Source organism: Terrapene carolina, unplaced genomic scaffold (genome assembly GCF_002925995.2).
Source record: "Terrapene carolina triunguis isolate 2854851 unplaced genomic scaffold, T_m_triunguis-2.0 Scaffold130, whole genome shotgun sequence".
NCBI lineage: Eukaryota > Metazoa > Chordata > Testudines > Emydidae > Terrapene > Terrapene triunguis.
The window spans coordinates 17744556-17753165 of NW_020664481.1; positions in this window are offsets into that span (position 1 = coordinate 17744556).

Below are 8610 nucleotides of genomic sequence, written 5' to 3' on the forward strand. Positions count from 1 at the left end.
TTAGATAAATGTCTATCAGGGATGGTCTAGACAGTATTTGGTCCTGCCATGCGGGCAGGGGACTGGACTCGATGACCTCTCGAGGTCCCTTCCAGTCCTAGAATCTATGAATCTATGAATCCCATAGCTACATAACTATGCAGTCCCACCAGTCAGTGCTTGTTTCCCAGGCCCAGAAGCAATGCTCCACCATGTCAAGGTGATGTGCGACTGTCACCAGCAACTGCTAATTGCTCCACTCCATGGCTTCCAGCAGGGCTGCTTGCGTGGCATCACATTGTTCTGTGCAGCGGCTCCTGCTTCAGCTGAGCAAATACTGCAGGATAAGGTGCGAGGTGTTTGTAATGCTCACAACAACAGTGTACAGCTGAGCAGGGTCCATACTTACCGTGCTATGACGTCTGCACGGGTAACCCAGGCTTAGGAAAAAAGGTGCGAAAAAGGCTTGGTTTCTTTGCTGTTGATTTCAGGGAGGGAGGGAGTGAAGTAAATGCATCATGGGAGGCAAACGCCATGTTCCCATAACCACCTGCGCAAATGTTTTGGTCCCATAAGGCATTGCAAGCCCAACCCAAAATTCCACTCAGCTACAAACACTGTGGCACAGCTACCCACAGTGCAGCACTCCAAGTGTCAATGCAAGCCCTGTTAGTGAGGATGCACTCCGCCGACACAATGAGCATAGTGGGGACATGCAAGATTGACTTGCTTAAATTGGAGGCTTAGCATGTGCCGCCCCAGGCACGTGCTTCCTCCGCTGGTGCCTGGAGCCGGCCCTGGGTGTTGACTTACATAAAATCAACTTAACTTTACAGTGTAGACATGCCCTGAGTCTACTGCATCAAGTGGTCCAGCATGATTACTCTGCAGTATTTCTGAAGACTGATTCTTTTGCATAACATCATACACATCAGATTCTTTGTAAATTTGTAAATTGTAGACTCTAGGTTGTTACCCATAGCATTTTCCCAGTCTTGAATATTTTATTTATTAAATTTGATTTATGCACTCAACTGATTACTAGAGGTGGACACAAAACTTAAAAAACAGACAATAATGAAATTCATAATGTATCAAAAAGGCATTAAAATGAACCTCCCTAAAAAGACCTCTACAACCTCCAAATCTACTACTCCCATCATCCATCCCAGAACCACAATTAACCCTACATCTATAGCTCTAGACTAGTTTTACAGGAAAATGACTAAGTTGGGGACACAGCCATAAGGGCCTAAATAGGATTACAGTAGACTATTTCACCATCTCCAAATGTACAAAAACAATTCTGTGAACTCCGTTCAAATCAAACCAAAGAAGGGAAATCATCAGTTGATTCACTTCATCTTCCAAATACATTGATCCATTCCAAACGGCAGCTAGGTTTGCTAATTCTGTGCACTTCCTAGCTACAATGCAAGGACCAGTATTACCACTTTGAGTTGCTGTACTTTAAATACAATTCTGCACGCATGTGGATCATTACACTACTGAGGTAGCACGGCAAAGCGCTGCATGAATTTGGAAAGCAGTGGAGAAGACAATCAGATTGTGCATGGTGGCTGACTGCCAGCATATGGAATTGCCCTGTGTAGCAGAGAACAGCATATTTTACCATTAGGGTTTGCTTGGAGTTTTGGTTGAATAATTGAAAACGTGAGCCCCACGTTCAGCTGTCATAGAAAGCCTGACATCAGAAATCTGTGACTTCAAACAAATTCAGATTATGAATTCACTATTAAAGTGGAATATTATAAATGCAATTCCTTCAGAATAACGCTCTACATTGAAGGTGGGACTTTTAGAAGCGCTCAGCATTAGTCTAACTCTGCTCCCATTGAAGTCTGACTTCAGTGAAGAGAATTAGGCTACCGGAGCACTCTTGAAAAATCCCACCCTGGATTTAAGTTGTAGATTTTCTGTTTGCTGACAAACAGGGTTTGAAACAGTCTTAATGCTAGTAGATTTCTCTGTATCTTTCTGTATGTGCTTCTGATTGTTTCCTCGACACACTTACTAATAGATATTCTTCCACTTATTAATTGGTGGCCTTTAAACACACAGAGCATAAGAAAGGAGTATGAACTATATTTTAGCTCATGTATGTGCAGTACCCAAGATAAAACTTACATTTATAATGTTGGCAAAGTAGCAGTTTGAATAGGTTGTTGGGATTGGTGGTAATTCCTAGTGAGAAGCTTTGTTAGGACAGTTATCAGAGGCACTCTAAAGGCAACTGATAAAACCCAGGTCTTCTTTTTTCTTTATTCCTCTGTAAAAATCCTTTGTTGGAAGGGAGGTGAGCACACAAGTGATCTTTTAACCAAAATGGACCCCTAGTTACACATTTTTTCTTTATCCAAAAGCATAAGCTTCCCTTACTGATTCAATCAGACCAGTGAATCCTAATAATGGTCCTTGTGTGTGTAGATATTATCTCTGGATTCTGCACTTTTAGTCGTAGGATGGTAAATAAATTATTTACTTTGCATTATTACAGGTGCATTTAATTTTTCACTAATGCAAAATTCTCTCAACCCTATCAGTAGAGAGGCAGTGGATGCAAAGTCACGTGCAGGCTTCTTTGTAGTGTATTTAAACTGATTCCCCCAAAAGACCCGTAAATTTTTCATATTTAGGCCGACAACCAGTTTTTTATTTTCAATTTTTTAAATCATGTTTATCAGAGGCTCGCTACACCACTTCCTCAAATCCCATTTTCAAGTTTAGCAGGAAATTCATAGCACTTGCCAAAGATAAGCTTGGTGTTTTGTTACTTAAGAGTTCGGCTATAAACAAGAATCTCATCCAAAAGGGCCAAGCGCACACAACTGTTAAAGGATGGAATATATGATTCATTAGGGTAAGCCAAAGGGCAACACCAGCAATTCAAATAATCTGTAACAGGCTCAGGCAGTGTTTTATACACCTCTGTATATGTGATGATCAGCCAGCCTTAAACCAAGTTTAGAGAGAAAATTTGCTCCCTGCAATCACTCAAGCAATTTATTCACATGGGAAAAGATGCTTATTTTTGATAGCTGCTTTCAATATTGATTACAAAGCTCTCTAAATTCTCAGCCTGTAACAGAAATAGTCTAGTGTGCCCCTAGTTTTCATAAGCATTTCTAAGCTCATCCTGTTCCCAATGAGATAAGCAGTTCAAATGTTCTACGTGGATCCAATCATCAAATCCATGACCAAAATTCTCTTTGGAGGTAGCCCTATGGGTAAGATAGCACATCTCATTTCCAAAAGGAAGTCACACTTATCGTTTGTTCCACTACTACCACTTTTTTTTGACAGTGTGTACAAATCAAGGATCACTGACTACAGCTCACACTCTTTTTAAAGATAATGAAACTATCTCTTTAGTTGAGATTAGCTTCACTGAGCAGAATTTAATGCCAATTCTCTTCATACAGATGGATATCATTAGACTTCCAGTGACAATAATTGAATTGTGATTACCCAGTCATACTATTGTCTTTCACTTAAGAAATGAAGCTTGATTTGTAGCAGACTAAGTGCCAGCAAGGCATCATGAAAACACCAATCAACATCCTTACAATGTGGAGGGGGTATTACGTCAGGACTGAGGTCTGTTGAAGTGTCAGTGTTGCCAGAGCTGGAACCTGTAAATCAAACCTGAGGAGTCTTGTGAGAGATGACCTCCTACTAGAATAGCAAGGGAAGCAGCTGCAAATCAGGATTCTAGTGCATAAGCAAAGCTGTTAGGCATGCCAGGGCTCGAATAGCAGGGAGTATTGCTGATAGGGACAGAGATAGCTTAGCAGAACTGTCAGGGTCTCGTCTCTGAATTGTTAAAAACTGCAGCAGGACAGCACTGAGCTACACTGACAGAGTTATGTGAAGAATTTGTACAGTTGCTGCCAGTTTCTGATATTTTTATGTTCCTGAAGTCCAGCAATGCCAGCCTGAAGTGGCTTCTATCCTAAGGCACAAACTCGGACATGAAAAGCACCTTGGGATATAGTTTAGCAAAAGTGAGACCAAATTTTTATTGCAACTTTCAGTGATAATCTTTTTTTAATTAAATGTGCATATTGGTTATTTTTCTCAGCTACAATATTTAATTATTAGGATTAGAAAATTAAGCCACAGTTCAACTGCCTGACAAAGTGACCTATGAATTTGCCAGGTCCATTAAATTAACACATTGTCAAATGTACAGGATGTATGTTGGACCCTATGCAGAGCTCTCTCCAGAAGACTGAAATAGAAGTGTGTTGGATCAGCAAGAGAACATATGCGCAACTCAAACAGCTGTATAAAAAAGTGGCCATTACAATGCAGTTTAAAAATACTAAGTGTCAACAGGACAAATTTCAGACAGCCACTCAAACCACAGACTTGGGGAAGTAGGCTGCAACTGAATACATGTAAATCCTAGAGGACAAAGGAGATGTGAGGACTCAGACCATCTAGAGTCTATAGAGAAAAAAAGCCTTCATATTAATATAATGTATTTTGAGAGCGTCTAGCCACCTCAACTAGATTAAGGCCACACTGTGCTAGGGACTGTGTAAACATGACCATACCTGCCCCAAAGAGTTTACAATCTACTAGGGGTAACAAGATCAGAAAAATATTGCGGAAGAAATTCACCCAGGCTTTCAAAATATTTTTCTTCATGAGCTGAGCATTTACAAGTAGAACAAAGGAAGCATGTGATTGAGTGCTGTGAATCACAAGGTCCCACATTGGATTAGAAGAGCTGCTCTCAAATCACTGTTTACAATGTTGTATTTTCAGTTTATCTATGTGGGTGCCAGTTGCTGGGTTTGGACAGAGTAGTTCCATCTGGAATGCTTCTCAGAGTTTTCAACAACAAAAAAATCAAGCCTCATTCTCAGAAAGGACCCTCTTTCCTTAGAAAACAGAAGCAAGATTCAGCCTTAACTGCAATATCTTCAGAACAGAAATGACACTGTAAAGGCTACACTTTCTTTTTTCTTGCTAACATAGTAGTTTTTGTTTCCAGTTCTGATGTGCCAGGGCTTGGTCCATTTTTGAGTGGGATTTCATACCTACTCTATGAAAGCCCCTCGGTGTGGCATTTTGCTTAACTGTGATTTCAGTCTAGTGTTGTCTGGGAGCCATTAAACAGAGAGGTTCAATAATCCAGTCTTAACCCCCAAAGACGTAATGAAGTGTTCTCACTTCAGGATCTGAAAGGCAAGGCTTCCACCTGGCATCATATGTAAGGTGATGAAATGTGGGTCTGGGAACTCCATGGAAAGCACTTACTGAGATCTAAATGGGATCATCTTGAGATGCTTCTCTCAAGTGAAATTTACTAGTGGTAAATTTTCCAAGCAGTTCAGTTTTATCTGCTCAAGACACCCTATGGTTATCCTAGCCTTGTATCCCTGCTCAGCACAGATATGGTATAAGAATACTGCTGCATAGGAAAGCAATAAGGACACTTGCCATTTTATATAGCAATGAAAACTAACTCCATGAGACTCAAGCACATTACCCAAAAGCAGCATGTAGAGGTGAAATATGAACATGCCTCAAAATGTCTGTAAGCAACTCAGACAATTGCCATGATCCCTTGTGCCAAAAGCAGTGGGGATGACAGCAATTACGGTAGTACAGAATCAGAGGCAAGTGAAAAGTCATAAGGCCTTTTAAGGAGTTTTGGCACCAACTGTAAGTCAGACTTTACGCCCTTCAAAAAATCTTTTCCTGACTAGCACACCTGCCACATCTGAGAGTCCATCACCCCTCCTCCAAATCTGCAGGCAAAAGAAGAGGTTAGAAAAGAGGCAGATAGTAGTGAATTATGTGGAGAATGTAATGGCTGCTCCAGATGTGGTGGAACAGAGGTCGAGATCAGCAAGTCAAAAACCATTCCAGAAATCACAAGCCAGGGAGAGTGTTTGCTCAAACAGGGTGCAGTAGGCTCCCCTATGGGAGAGACCAGGCCCCCTACTCTGCACAAACTTCCTTCCCTACAGCTCTCTTCCTGTACAAAGACTGACTGCAGGGCTTTGCACCGGCCCTCTGCACTGAGGTGGTTTTTCCTACCAAATGAATTGTTTCCAGGGTGTTAACAAATGAATGGTTAATGGAGAGCTTATCTGGCACTGCGGTAGATTTGAATGCAGTGTACAGCTGGTCTGTTTTGAATAGTCCACTTTGTCCCTGGGACAATAATTTATAAGATATAGCTCATCTCAAGAGTAATTTCCTGAATATCAAAGTTTTGCACAAAATCTTTGCCAATCTAATTCGGTTCTCTTAGTTGCATGCTTGCTGTAGATTGTATGTATGCCCTGATATTTCTTCTGAAAGACAGAGAAAGTCCAAAATATCCTTGTACATAGGTGTCCTTTGCAGCATACAAAAATTAAACAGGACTAATGTAATTGTGTGGAAATAATTTCATATTAAACAGTTTAATCATTGGCCACAGTCATTTATTTATGGAATTTTCCCCCCCACTTTAGGTAGCATAGTAGCACTCCATAATCAAAGGCAGTGGTACTATTTAGCACTTATGTAGTTCATTTTTCCTTCAAAATATGATGTGCAAACAACTAGTCCTCTCAGCACCCCAGGAGATAGATAAATAGAATTATCCCTGTATTAAAGATGGAGAAACAATAGCACAGAGAAATGAAATGACTTTTCCAAGACCACACAGCAAGTCAGTCACAACCAGGATTAGGATTGGTCTATTCCTTGCCCCATGTCCTCTAGACCATGCTGTTTTGTGGTGTAACATTACAGCTGCATAGTGCTCTGGCAATATGGCAATCACCCCTCTATATAAAATGCTACTGGCAGCAGGAGGTCTGAGGACTCAGAGCACATGCTTCTGCAACTAATTTAGCTTTACTAGCCATTGCAGATTAGCATAATTTTAATTGTGAAGGGGGAAAATGTTCTTAAACTTATAATATTATTATATTTCCAGTGCCCAATGGTATATTTTAAGAAGTTCCTATAAAGTAATCACTGCTTGATTTGCTTGTCTGCCTTTGGCATACCCATTGCCGTTATGAGAGAATTAACAGAGATACAAAAGACATGAACACAAACCTTTGCCCCAGACTTTAACTTAACAGTGGTTATTCTAAAACCAACAGGGATTCCACTCCAAACAATCATATTAGAACAGCAGCCAACTCCCAAGATATCTCTTATCGTCATGAGTCTGAATCTTTATTGCAGTTAGGAAAAGTTAGTTTTGTTCTTCAGTTTTGTACCTCTCAGCTTCCCAATTTGGCACAATAGAAGACCCTGCAATAGCCAGTCAGATAGACCATTCCACACCTATACATCACAAGCAACAAGAAGTCGGTATTCTACGTTCTGATTTGTTAATCTTACATTTTATTCTAATTTTAAATCATTGTTACAGCTCAAGTTAAGTCTGCCGTGCTCCTTCTACATACTTGTGCTCTGCACTATACAGCTTTCTCCTAATACGCAGTGAAAGTGAAAATTTCTTTTCCTAACACAAATCATGATAATACATGCCAGAACTTTGGTGCAGTTATTAGAAGTGTCATTTCAGCCTAGTGCAGGCCTGAACTGACTCAGACACAGTTTTTTCTCATATGAAGGAATATCAGGTAGCAATTATAAAATCCTGAAATTTTATACCTGGAAATTTTCTGAGGCTTTTAGACATCTGGAGCTGTGGTTAAGAATCCGGAATGATGTATCATCTAACACCTAGTACTATGTTAATAATAAATGAAGGTAGTATTTTTAAGAGTACTTGTGTTTTATACCAAACTTAATATAAAATGCATTCAAATGTTGGCCTCATTACGGGAAATACCACATGAAAAATCCTCTCTCCAGTTTTTCCTATAGGAAGAGAAAATGTGCCGTATTACCAAGTGGTTTTGAGGAGACATGATATAGCGTTTCATCTTACAGGAAATGCACTTGTTTCTTTTTCTTTCAGATACTAAGACTCTTGGAATTCCTACTAACATTAAACAGCAAAGTCTCACATCTAATCACCAATTTGAGTTTAACATATGTTTTCACTCACTGTTCTTATTCCTCCAGATACACCAAAGCTCTTCTCAGTCAAACAGTTCTGAGTGAGATTTTAGTTCATATGAATTTGCAAACAAAGATTTTGTAATGAACACCTCCCAGTTTCTTTGTACCTATTCAGTCTTCCATGGAAAATATCATGATTTCCAATGCAGCTTCAATTTAAAGTTAAAATTAAGTGATGCAGAGCCAGGCAAAGCCCAGTGGTTTCACATCTTCTGGAAAACTTTCCAGCAGGTTTGATTCTCTCAGTTTTGCTAAACATTCCCCATATCCCCTTTCTGCAAGTTTCCCTTTGAACTTCAGATTTCCAGAAACACAAATGCTAGATGCAGTGCACACAACTAGAGAGTTTCACTGAATGTTGCCTAACATGTGAGTTTTGTCAGTTTAATGACAAAATCAGTGCATTTGTAACAAAGTTTGAAGGTTTCTAGCACACTTTGCATTGAAAGTCTCTTTTCTGCTGTCTCTGTAATATAGCAGTAGGATTCAAAGAAAGTCTCACATGAATCTTGGCTGGCTTGGTCTGCAGACCTGAAACCTGAAATCTGCCTTGTTTCA